General features: G+C 43.5%; 1 protein-coding gene across 5 annotated transcripts in view; it reads right to left on the bottom strand.

The window, feature by feature from the left end:
* Positions 1-13,467, bottom strand: part of SEC16A (SEC16 homolog A, endoplasmic reticulum export factor) — a 123,575-nt gene extending 110,108 nt beyond the window's left edge. For all 5 annotated transcript variants that reach the window (XM_073599616.1, XM_073599619.1, XM_073599617.1 and 2 more), the window contains exon 1: positions 13,332-13,467. The gene's annotated coding sequence lies outside the window, so the exon portion shown is untranslated. The remainder of the gene's footprint in view (positions 1-13,331) is intronic.
* Positions 13,468-13,735: the final 268 nt, after the last annotated feature.

Here is a 13,735-nt window from a genome sequence, read left to right as displayed (position 1 = left end):
ATAAAACAGGGAAGGTTAAAAAAAATGAAAACATAAGTACAGCAATCAAAAATCCCCTTACATTTTTCTAACTATATCAAATGGGCAAAATCTGACTGGCTGCAGTGGGTTACTGCATGGAAACGATAGGACTAGAAAAGAAAGATGGGGATGGCATGTTTGGCTTAAAGCAGTGGTAAATAATGGGGTGCGCCCCCGAAATGCATCCGATTGCTATTGTACGTAAGGTTGTTGGAGTATTTGAACCTTGTACCACATGGCATCTTCTGGCTTACATGTCGTTTAACACTGAGAATGGATTCTATTGGTTTTAAGGACTTTGAATAAAATATCGTTTGGGTAATGCACTAGGGCAGGGATATGCAATTAGCGGACCTCCAGCTGTTCCAGAACTACAAGTCTCATGAGGCATAGCAAGACTGACTGCACAAGCATGACACCCAGAGGCAGAGGAATGATGGGACTTGTAGTTTTGCAACAGCTGGAGGTCCGCTAATTGCATATCCCTGCACTAGGGGTTTGCACCTTCCCCTTTTGTTGTCTTTGTAAACTAAGCCTATATACTGTATTATGGGACAGCCAGCCAACACAGAAGACTCGGATAGTCCGATAAAACCTGCATATGTCCGACTGCCCTTTCAGGTCTGCGGCCAACTAGATTTTTCTGTTTCAACATTTTCCTGATTTATTATGTGCTGGGTCTTATTTTAAGTGACTTAAAAATTCTCATGTTGCAAGGTGGGACAGTTAACGATAACATTATTTATTCTGAATTTTAAACTGCTCAGGTGATTTGTTGTCCAACCAGGATGTTGAGAGGAAATGAGGGATTCAATACAAGACCCTGTCATTTACAAATTGAAAACAGCACACAAGGTTACATGATGCTGTATCTAAAAACCGCAAGAGTAAATCAATGCTGTAACTGCAGGCAATCCAGATATAGAACCAATACAGTTTTACATGCAGCAATAAAATAACTTTTAAAGTCATATTTACTTTCTGGATATTATAGAACGCTAAAAATAATTCTCTAAGCAAACAGTAAAAGGATGATTCAGAGCTGGCTGAAACAGGAACTCTGGATGGCGAGAGAAATGTGAATGCTGAAAATGAAATGGAACATCTAAAGCAAATAATGTACAATGCACTCCTGGCTGCCATAGTTGATGGCGTGGAACATTGCACGTCAAAAAAGCTAACACAGGCAAATTTTATCTCAAAATGTAAACTTAACCATACCACTGCCAAGTGTCAAGCTGACAATCTCAGGCCAACCCGCTCAACTGTCACATGATCTTCCCATAGGCACACAAAAAGTAATAAACAGTATGACTTTATAGCAGAGTTGTGACCTGTGCCCATCCGACTGCTGCTGAACTGCAGTTCATGATGGGACTTAGTTTCAGCATGGTTATATAGCTTCACTGTGCGTTAAACTGGCAGTATGCTACTTTTTCAAAGCTTTGAAACTATAGTGTTGCAATACTTGTTAGAAAAACAGAATACCAAAAAAACATAAAACGCAATCGTTCATCTTTTAGTTAACAAAAATATACATGAAAGCTAGAGCTGCACGATTAATCGTCAAGAATCGTTATCGCTGCGTTGACAAAAGTGTTTCAGGATTCTATGTAAAGAATTCTCTCTGCTCTTCTGAAGCCACAGCTGTCAAAAGAAAGGAAGAAAAAAAAGCCAAGAATCACAACATTCTTTAGCAATGGAACTAAGTATAAACATTGTAAGGATTTGTCAAAAGAAGGAAAGTTTAACCACTTAAAGCGGAGTTCCACCCAAAAGTGGAACTTCCGCTCATCTGATTTCCCCCCCCCCCCTTCCAGTGCCACAATTGGCACCTTTCAGGGGGTAGAGGGGTGCAGATACCTGTTCCAGGAATAGACTCCCCCGGGAGTCGCGCCCCCCCCGCTGTCTCCTGGGAAACACACAGGTCCCAGGAGATAGCGGGGACCACTCGCGACTCGCGCATGCACAGTAGGGAACCCTGAAGTGAAGCCGCAGCGCTTCACTTCCTTATTCCCTCACCAAGAATGGCGGCGGCAGCAGCCGAGCGCTGGACTCCTGGACAGGTAAGTGTCCATATATTAAAAGTCAGCACCTGCAGTATTTGTAGCTGCTGGCTTTTAATAATTTTTTTTCAGGTGGACTCCCTCTTTAAACACTAAACCTTTTTCTGATTTGTTGGTTTCAAGTTAAAATCATTTTTTTTTGCTAGAAAATTACTTTGATCCTCCGAACATTTTATTTAATATATATATATATATTTATTTATTACACACACACACACATTGCTGTATTTGCGCAGCGATCTTCCAAATGAAATTTTTTGGGAAAAAATACTTTAATGAATAAAAAAAACACAGTAAAGTTAGCCCAATTTTTTTTGTATAATGTGAAAGATTTTACGTCGCGAGAATCGTGAGAGAATTGTGATCTTTTTATTCTAAGCAAAAAAAATTGTGATTCTCATTTTGGCCAGAATAGTGCAGCTCTAATGAAAGCACAATTGAGAGGATCTTTTTTTTTTTCACAAACTTTGCTGCAATGAACCTGAAAATGATTAACCTCCCTGGCGGTATGATTATTTCGGATTTTAGGTGCTGAAAGCGGTACAATTATTTTGCATGGAAATTTGGCGTTTTATATTGTAGGTCTGTAAATCTTAACAATAACACATTTAAATCTGTCCAAACCAGAGTCTAGTAGATATCCCGGGTATGATGAAGTTTGAAACACAAAAACATAAAATTATAATATAATAAATAAAAATAATTTAAAAAAAATAAAAATAAATAGTAATAAAATTAATTTCCCCACGATTCACTATCGCTCAATTCTGCAAGTGTTTTAATTTACTATCGCTGTTTTCTAGCTGGTCTAAAGCCACTTTTGACGTAAAGGGACACTTTTTGGTTGCTATGGACAATCTCCAGTTTCCAGGCAGAAAGAACAGTGTATATCACATAAAACTGCATGCAGGGCATGGGCCAAAGCACTGGGGACAAAAGGGATGTGAAATCATTTCATACAGTACTGTAATCTGTAAGATTACAGTACTGTATGTGTTATGATTTTGACTTTTTTTAAATTTGCCGCCAGGCTCCGCCCCCGTGCGTCGCGACGCTCGCAGGGAACGGAGCCTGGCACGGAGAGGCTTCGGAGAAGGACGGAGCCCTCGGACACTGCGGGGGACATCGCATGATCCCGGGGACAAAGTAAGTAAGGAGGCACCAGGATCCTGCGATGTAATCCCGAGTGTGGCTCGGGGTTACCGCTAATGGTCCTGAATTTTAACCCCGAGCCACACTCGGGAAAACCGCCAAGGAGGTTAAAAGTAGTGCAATGACTTGGACTTACTCATGACGTGTTAGATCAAAGATGGGCCATTAACCACTTTAATACCAGGCACTTTCACCCATTTCCTGCGCAGGACAATTTTCTGTTTCAGAGCTGTCACATTTTGAATGACAATTGCGCCATCATGCAACACTAATATATATTTTTTTTCACACAAATAGAGCTTTCTTTTGGTGGTATTTAATTACCATTGTGTTTCTGATTTTTTGCTATATAAATGAAAAAAAAAAAAAAAAAAGGCCAAAACATACAGTGGGGACGGAAAGTATTCAGACCCCCTTAAATTTTTGCTAAAAATTTGCTAAAATCATTTAAGTTAATTTATTTTCCTCATTAATGTACACACAGCACCCCATATTGACAGAAAAACACAGGATTGTTGACATTTTTGCAGATTTATTAAAAAAGAAAAACTCAAATATCACATGGTCCAGACGCTGTCCATTTCTTCTGATCATCCTTGAGATGGTTCTACACCTGAGTGTAGTCCAGCTGTGTTTGATTATATTGATTTGCCTTGATTAGGAAAGCCACACACCTGTCTATATAAGACCTTACAGCTCACAGTGCATGTCAGAGCAAATGAGAATCATGAGGTAAAAGGAACTGCCTGAAGAGCTCAGAGACAGAATTGTGGCAAGGCACAGATCTGGCCAAGGTTACAAAAAAATTTCTGCTGCACTTAAGGTTCCTAAGAGCAAAGTGGCCTCCATAATCCTTAAATAAAAGACGTTTGGGATGACCAGAACCCTTCCTAGAGCTGGCCGTCCGGCCAAACTAAGCTATCAGGGGAGAAGAGCCTTGGTGAGAGAGGTAAAGAAGAACCCAAAGATCACTGTGGCTGAGTTCCAGAGATGCAGTCGGGAGATGGGAGAAGGTTGTAGAAAGTCAACCATCACTGCAGTCCTCCACCAGTCGGGGCTTTATGGCAGAGTTGCCCGACAGAAGCGTCTCCTCAGTGCAAGACACATGAAAGCCTGCATGGAGTTTGTTAAAAAACACCTAAAGGACTCCAAGATAGTGAGAAATAAGATTCTTTGGTCTGATGAGACCAAGATAGAACTTTTTGGCCTTAATTCTAAGCGGTATGTGTAGAGAAAACCAGGCACTGCTCATCACCTGTCCAATACAGTCCCAACCGTGAAGCATGGTGGTGGTAGCATCATGCTGTGGGGGTGTTTTTCAGCTGCAGGGACAGGACGACTGGTTGCAATCGAGAGAAAGATGAATGCAGCCAAGTACAGGGATATCCTGGATGAAAACCTTCTCCAGAGTGCTCAGGACCTCAGACTGGGCCGAAGGTTTACCTTCCAACAAGACAATGACCCTAAGCACGCAGCTAAAATAACGAAGGAGTGGCTTCACAACAACTCCGTGACTGTTCTTGAATGGCCCAGCCAGAGCCCTGACTTAAACCCAATTTAGCATCTCTGGAGAGACCTAAAAATGGCTGTCCACCAACGTTTACCATCCAATCTGACAGAACTGGAGAGGATCTGCAAGGAGGAATGGCAGAGGATCCCCAAATCCAGGTGTGAAAAACTTGTTGCATCTTTCCCAAAAAGACTCATGGCTGTATTAGATCAAAAGGGTGCTTCTACTAAATACTGAGCAAAGGGTCTGAATACTTAGAACCATGTGATATTTCTTATAATTTACATATATTTTACACATACTGTCACCAGTGATCAGGGACACTGACTTTTTTCTTTCTTTTTTTAACATACTGTGATTTTATGTTTTTGTTTTTTTTTTTACACATTATGATTGCTTACACCAGTGAATTTCATGGTTATAAGCAACCATTTTTACTGAATGAAACAGATTCATTCAGTGTGTATTGTTGTGATTGGCCACAATTAATCACACGGTATCAACACGGTATCAGATGAGGTGGTGTGATTGGTCACAGTGATTACATGGTACAGACAGTGCCAATCACAGTGAGCAACACAATTGTATGCAATGAATGGCAAAAAAGGAAGCCATCCATTGTTTACAATTGTCATGTAATCTGCTGTGATTGGTTACAGCGATCACATGGTACCAGCAGCAAGCAGGTACACTGATCAGTCAACGACTGTGTCCGATGGATAGAGCCAGTGTGACAGATCACGCCACAGCGTGGCCCGTTCTGCGAGGACGTCATATAGCGTCCACTTGAAACGATAAATGTCTCGCCCAGCTGTCATCTGACAAAAGACTGGATGGGAGGTGGTTAATAATCTCACAATACAGATGGGCTAGGGCTCATGCACCCTACAGTTTAAAAAGCTTCTACAGGCGCTTGAGCTTTTTTCTCTGCTATGTGTCTCTGCACACTAAAGGCATTTTCAGGCGTTTGGTGGCAGGGAAAAAAAAAAAAAAAAAAACCACACACCCTCCAAAGTGGTGTTCTGAGGATTTTGAGCTCAAAAAACACCTGAATGCTCATAAATGCACGTTTATGAGTGTTCAATGGTCAGAAACAACTGTATTTTCATTGAATAAATTCCATACATTTTTTTTTTTAATAGGTATTTTTACCTAAAAAAGTAAGTCCCAGTTCATATGTATGTGGCTCTGCGTGCCCCAGGTTGCGCAGGCATTGCAGCTTATTCATTTGAGTGGGCTGCTGTGCCTGCTTTTTCTGCAGGGAAAAGGTCCCTGAACCTTTTGTAAAACGCAGGCGCAAAAATATTCCATGGTGCTGTCACACTATGTGTTTTCTGTGTGCGGAAAAGAGCACCACGTTTTTCAGTGCATGGGGTGCCATTAACTTATACGCATTTTCTTTGCAACACAGTATTTGTTGTGTGGCTGGGTATGGGAAGGCATATGATTTACATGCACTCCCACATATATGTGAATGTAGCCTAAGGGCTGGTTCACACCAGATGCAGTACACTGCATTTTTAATCTGCATCAAAAACACATGGACAGTGTTTTTTCCATGTATTCCAATGACCCTAGTTCACACCGGTGCACTGCATTCCATTGCAGTTAAAGTACAACATGCTGCATTTTTTCTGTATGGAAAACATCTGGAAAATGGCAAAACCCATCAAAAACGCACAATCAGAACGCAGAAATTGTGGTGTGAACTTGCTGGAAGTATACAATATCTGTTCATCTTTCATCTTTATTCTGCTTATATTTTGCCTTCCCTTGTTCCTCCCTCTGCCCTATCATTGTGATTTATATAAAGCACACTGCTTCATTTCTATTATATACCTTATTAAAGGCCCAGTCATGTCATCACAGGGCATCTGTGCCTCTCTATGCAAGGCAGACAGATCATGGCTATTGAGAGAGGACAGCAGGGTGCTGTATATAGCTTGCTAAAAGCATCACAGCACCCTGCCTCAGTACACCTCAGCCTTGATGCAAGCCGTGGGCTTGGCTCATCAGATTACATACAGCGAGAATCTCCCGTTTACTCAGCGGCATCTGTAATAAGAAGTCCCGTCTCCTGGGCCAGCATTGGACCACTATTCTGTCTATCATAGAAACCGATGCAGGAGGCAGGACTTTGTATAAAAGAGGCCGTCGAGTAAACAGGAGATTCTCGCTGTATGTAATCTGACGGCGCTTGTCCCGCTCCGCCTCCCCTCCGAGGCAGCAGAAATCTGAAGTGAGGCTGCAGATGGGCAATGATTAGGTTGCACTGATGGCACTTGTAAGGCTGCATTGGTGGGCACTGACCCAAAATTCTTTAATTAAAAAAAAAATTTCCTGAAACTTCCCTCTTAAAATAAGGATGCGTGTTATACGCTGATAAAAGGGTATATTTCCTTTTCTGTAATACCCCCAAACAAGAGCAAACATGAGCAGTTAACCCATGCAGTACACGTACAGCCCTACTGCATGGGGAAAATAAACATTTTGCCCGGAGTTCTTCCTTAAATAGCAAAAATGTTATAATTACCTGCTCTGTGTGCCAGCGCTGAGTAGGCTCCTCCCACCTTCATGTGTCTCATGTAGTAAGCCGAGGTGCTAAGGAGGCACCTGTGTGTCTGTGTTCCCACTGGGCACTGAGTTGGGCTGTGTGCATCCCTTAGACACAAACAAATACTGACTGACAGCAGCCTATCACTCTGCTGCCCTGAGTTTCTCCTGTGAGGGAGCAGAGACATGGAGCCAGGTAAGTGTGTAGGGATGGGGGAGTAGAACAGATAGTGGGGTGTGTGACGGCTTCAAGTGTGATCAATAAAAACATCAAGATGAAAATAAGGATGATTGGCCTTTACCATACGCTACAGATCTCAAATATATGCTCAAACAACTAACACAGCCTTTTTCAACCAGGGTGCCTCGAGGTTTCTTCAGGGGTGCCTTGGCAAAATGCCTAAAAATTGATCACAAATTGTATACAAGCCAGCAGGTGGATCAAGCCTGCTTTTTAGTTACACAAAGCAAACAAAGTCACAGGTTTTCATTATGCACAATTATGAATTTGTAGACACTGGCATCCTAACAACCAATGACATCATCGGTTGATAAGGAGGATGTCTGTTGCCTCCACAGCATCCTTGTTTGACCCTCCTGTGCACCTCTAACTCAGCACTGAAGTGACATTAGCTGACTGATGGAGAGAAATTGAGGGAGAAGAGAAACATTGGAATACTAGTTGGAATTAGTGTGCAAAAGTGTATTTGCTTTGGAAGAATAACTCGCCTCTAACGTTGGGAGTCCTATGTGTGGATGTGGCTGCATTGTTTAAAACTATTAGAATAGTTTTTTACATTTTAGAAAAGGGGTGCTTTGAGACTGTCCATTGTTTTAAAGGGTGCCTTGACTGAAAAAAAGGTTGAGAAACACTGAGCTAACGAGTTCCAGTCTAGACAGCAAAAGCCTTGATCCATGGCACCTATTTACCATGTGGCACAATAGAATCTGAGCGGCTCTAGACTAATCGCTGGAGATCTGACCTGTTCAGAACAGCGGAGAACTATTCATTAGGAATACTCATGCCAACCAGAGATGCCACAAACCCCTTGTCATCAGAGCACATGGTATCACTCACATAGTCTTTAGAAATAAACACGGGTATTGTATTGTTCTGCAGGACATAGTCCTAACACACAGGACCAGATAGAAATCTGTCCTAGATGAAGACACTGCAGTCTATGTAGTTCTGTCATTTGCTGCTTTAGGCTACTTTCACACTGAGGCGCTTTACAGGCGCTACAGCGCTAAAAATAATGCCTGCAAAGAGTCTCTCCTGTCTCTCCAGTGTGAAAGCCTGAGTGCTTTCACACTGGAGCGGTGCGCTTACAAGACGGTAAAAAAAAAGTCCTGCAAGCAGCATCTTTGCAGCACTGTAGGAGCAGTGTATACATCACTCCTAAAGCGCCCCTGCCCACGGAAAACAATGGGGCAGCGCTGCCAAACCGCTGGCAAAGCGGCGCTTTGTGGGCGTTTTTAACCCTTTTTTGGCCGCTAGCAGGGGTTAAAACCACCCCACTAGCGGCCAAATAGCACCGTTAAAATGACAATAAAGCGGCGCTAAAAATAGTGCCGCTTTACCGCCGGCGCCAACCCGCCCCAGTGTGAAAGTAGCCTTAGGGTAACACAGACACACACATAGCCTCCAATTTATGAAAGTGTGGACACAACACACCAAACAATGCATGAATAAATAAACCAGGAAAGGGTCCTTCAGCACTAGACTTGTCACATGTAATCCCCCTATATCAACAATAGGGCCCCCCCCCCCCATACCAAAATGCAATATTGTACCTAGGTAACACCTGAAGCAGCCTAGAGCACAGGACTATCGCTCCATAATAAATGCTCATTGGCCCTAAATCTACAGAGGGCCCCAGCAATCTAGGGGCCACATCAATAGAAGACCAGAGGCAGCACTGATGGGCACTGATAATCAGTGTAGATTTCCCTTTCACACAAACCAGTTATCAGCTCCCCTCACACTGTCACCGCGAGGAAAGGAATGCCGATAACCAGCTTGTGTTTAGTGTGCTGGTCACGTGGTAAAGAGCCACTGATAGGCTCTTTAGCCTGATCTGTGATCAGTTGTGTCCCGAGGACACAGTAATCACAGAGGGCACTGCAGCGGGTGAGATCACAGGAGGACATTATTAGGGCTGCAACTAACGATTATTTTCATAATTGATTAGTTGGCCGATTATTGTTTCGATTAATCAGTTAATCTTAAAAAAGTGTGGTGTATAATTTAGTTAATATGTAAAGTTTTAAAAAAAGGCAATTTATTCTTGTATATCTCTATGCGGTGGTAAATATAAATAACCAACTATATGGTTAGGGAGCAAAATATCTAATCCACTCTGAGAACAGACAGAAGAGATATACTGTATATACTATAGGAGATATATACTATTAAAATGTGAATCTGGTAAATATCATAAGACTCTGAGATCAAATTTTTTTTATTTAACAATGTCTTCCTTCAAAAAAAAAAAAAAAAAAAAAAAAAAGTTGTTATTTTAAGAACATTCGTTCAATTTTCTAATCGTTAGTGGGGTCAAATCGACGTTCATTTTCAACCACAGTGACGGGAAAATTTGGAAATAATAGAAAACTTCTTAGTCAAAGGAATTTTCAGACAGTGTAGGTGGTTTTCGTTCAGAAATGACATTCATTTTAAAAACAGAATGTTAAAAACAAGTGAAAATTTCAAACATTCTTTCATTCAGCGAATGTACAAAGATTTTTCGTCTGAATATTTCATCTGAAAATTGATTGGTGTGGCCAGCATAAGGCTCGGTACACACCTATGCAGTTTGCTTTTGATCTGTTTCTGCAGTGCTTTTTGCTGTGCATTTTGACTTTTGCGCACGTGATTGTGCTGCGATTTGCATTTTTGCATTTATTTTTAGCCAATTTGTTGTTGAGAAGAATAAAAAAACAAAAACTGCTGCAATAATTACATGCTTTTCTGCATCTTTTCCATTGAAGTATAAAGCACCGTTTTGCATTAAAAAAAAAGTCCCTGACCATTTCCAAATAGGCAGTGGCTGAAAAAAGCATAGATGTGAACGTGTCATATAGGAAACCATGTAAACGGACTGTAGTGCGTTTCTGCAAAAAGCACTAAACACATAGATGTGAACCAGATCTAAGACGTTTAGTAACTTAATAGGGGTAAAAAAAAACTAAAATTAGCCCTTTATAGTACAAAGAAAAACAGATAATCACTACTGTAAGGGGTTCATTTTTTTTACTGTAGAACTGTGAAAGTGATATTTACAGTAGCGATTATTTGCTCTTTTTGTACTATAAAGGGCTTATTTTAGTTCTTTTTAACCCCATTATGTTACTGGCCGATTAATCGATTATGAAAATAGTAATTGATTAATCGATTAGTTGTTTCAACCCTAGACATTGTACAACGCCCTCCCAGAGCTGGCTGGCCGCACTGTAGATGTAATTCAGCTATAGGGAGGTTGGCAATTAGTTCAAATAAATGCCTATTGTCAACCAATTACTGAAAACAAATATGCAGATCCAGAGTTCTGACTTTCTCGTCCCCAACTTAAGACCCCTTTCACACTGAGGTGCTTTACAGGTGCTATAGCACTAAAAATAATGCCTGCATCTGTAAAGTGCCTCTCCTGTCACTCCAGTGTGGAGCGGTGCACTGGCAGAACAGCAAAAAAAAACAAAAGGGACGCCAAAAAAAAGTTCTGCTAGCAGCTTCTTTGAGGCACTTTAGGAGCCGTGTATAAATCACTCCTAAAGCACCCCTGTCCATTGAAATCAAGGCCACTCAAAAATTCAGAATTCTTAAAGCTTGTCTGAGCTTTCAGAAAAAAGGGGAATGAAGAAATGAAATTACACTCTGCAGAGCTAAGTGAGGAGAGCTCTGAGAGCTGATTGGAGGGAGGAGACACTCCCCTTCACACAGGAACAGAGCTGAGGATGTCAATCAGCATGAGCTCCCTCCCCTGTCACCATTTTTCTCTTGGTGTCAGGATAACTTGTCAGAAGTGATTCATGCTGATAGAGGAACGAAGCAGCAGACAGAAATGACACTTCGTGCACTGGACTGAGACAAGTACACACTATAGAGGGATGTGCTTTGTGCATATTTCATGTCTGAGGATTACAAGCACTTTAAAAGCAGAACTAAACCCTCCTATCATTTTCAGGAAGCCGCCATCTTGGCCTCTGATCTTCAACTGCCATGATGCTGCACGTGATCAGTTATGACAGCAGCCATTTGATGGCTTGACAGTTTGGTTGCAGACACAACCATTGTGACAGTTACATTTCTGACATGTGTTGGAGTGCAACTGTGTTCTGAAACTGTTAAATCAACGGGTTCAGTACGGCTTTAATAAAAGGAGCCTCAAGTATGAACAAAGGGCCACGTAGAGAATGTTATACTAAAGTAAGCCAGTCAGAGACTGTAGGCACACAGCAGCCGACGGCCAGATACTGTGGGTAAAAACCCAGAAAGGGCGGGCACACGGCAGCAGGCGGCCAGAGACCGCGGGCACACAGCAGCGTAGATGATATAAAAGAGTTACTGTAGACTGGTAAAATGCTTCATGAGACAGTCAGGGGCCGGAGAAATGTTACATCTCATCCCCCTTTTAAAGTGGGAATAAAGGCAGCTGTACGCCCCTTTCCACCAACAGTACCCACCCCTCACTGGCATCTTCTTCTGTGTGCCGCTTTTCAGCCATCTTCATTGGCCGGCACAGGATGACATCCGTCCTACACATGAGTTAGTCATCCCGGCACACAGGTATCGGGCCAGCTGCTGTAAGCAGAGCCGCACATGCACAGTTTACATGCCGGGGATCACTGTGAGCAGGTAGTTAATTGCATATCTCTCCTGCAATAACAAGCCTGCCTGCTCACAGCAGGACTTTAGTTCCATTTTAAGGTGACTATACACAATGCATTCTGATTGGACAACCTCTTAGCTCTACTACCAACTTTGTAGTGCAACAGCCTTCCCGATTAGATTCCAATGCAATGTCTTGTTTATGGGTGTCCTCCCATTACTTAACATTGGTAAGCCTACAGGAGATTGTACAATCAGATTACACAGTGTATGGCCACCATTAAGAAATCCCATTATAAATGATCTGAGGAAGAAACAAAAAGGAAAATGATGGAGGGTGCAGGGAGGAAGAAAGATTGTGAAAGTAACACAGACAATGCAAAAAAGAAGTATTTGTCCTTCACTGGCTCCACTGAGCCGACTGTGTGCAGGGCCCCCCATACTACAAGCTGGGCTCTAGCAGGCATTGGTGTCAGATGGAATTGAAGGAGCAGAAGAGGAAACAACCTCCACAGAACATCGTTCACTTCTAAATAAAATCCTGGCCCCCCAAAACTAGTGAAGAGCCCTCCAGCATGCCGGGGGCCACACTAACCTACAAAGTCCAGACAGGACATAAATCAGAACAGGGGCCCCACCACTCTACAAGGGGGCCCCAGAAGACCGGGGGCCCCACCACTCTACAAGGGGGCCCCAGAAGACCGGGGGCCCCACCACTCTACAAGGGGGCCCCAGAAGACCGGGGGCCCCACCACTCCACAAGGGTCCCCACCACTCTACAAGGGTCCCCACCACTCCACAAGGGTCCCCACCACTCCACAAGGGGGCCCCAGAAGACCGGGGGCCCCACCACTCCACAAGGGGGCCCCACCACTCCACAAGGGGGCCCCAGAAGACCGGGGGCCCCACCACTCCACAAGGGGGCCCCAGAAGACCGGGGGCCCCACCACTCCACAAGGGGCCCCATAGCAGAGTCAATGACACCAGTGCTGATCACAGCCGCCTAGAACAGTTTTCTTCCAACTGTCAGGTGATAGACACCTACCCTCCCCACCCTCCCACTCCACATCAAGGCAACTCAGGGGCCACACAGAGCTATGAGGGGGGCCGCACCAAAGCTGAGTGTGCAGCTAAGGGCCCCTGCAGCCCTGTCTCTCTATATCTAGGGGGTTCTGTGTTCCCATCGGGCGGCCTCTCTCACCTGAAGACCCGCTCTGCTCGGCCGCTGTCTCCCGGCTTCGGAAGGAAACTCTCCCCTAACTCGGCAGCGCAGCCATCTTGGACATCCGGCTCGCCGACGTGTACATTGAGACGTCACACTTCCCTGCGTGCTGACATCACGTGGAGCCGCTCCGCCAGCAGAGGCCAATGGCGGCAGTGGGGTGTGGCTTGAGACCGCCAGCTGTCGCCCACATGAGGGGAGCCATAATGCTGGTGGGATCTGTGATCCGTGGCAGAAAGCTTAGAGCTTTTCTCATTAACAGCTCATCAAATCTTGTGCAGCCGGAAGGGAACAGCAGACGGGACTCTGGGCTGGGCATAATGACCGCAAACTGTTATCAGAGACAGTTCAGTCACACAACATTGCAGTGCTGTGCTTTTTTC

Source organism: Aquarana catesbeiana, linkage group LG09 (genome assembly GCF_042186555.1).
Source record: "Aquarana catesbeiana isolate 2022-GZ linkage group LG09, ASM4218655v1, whole genome shotgun sequence".
Taxonomy (NCBI): Eukaryota; Metazoa; Chordata; class Amphibia; order Anura; family Ranidae; genus Aquarana; species Aquarana catesbeiana.
The sequence above is the reverse complement of the archived record's forward strand: the minus strand, read 5'-3'. Positions and strand labels throughout refer to the sequence as shown.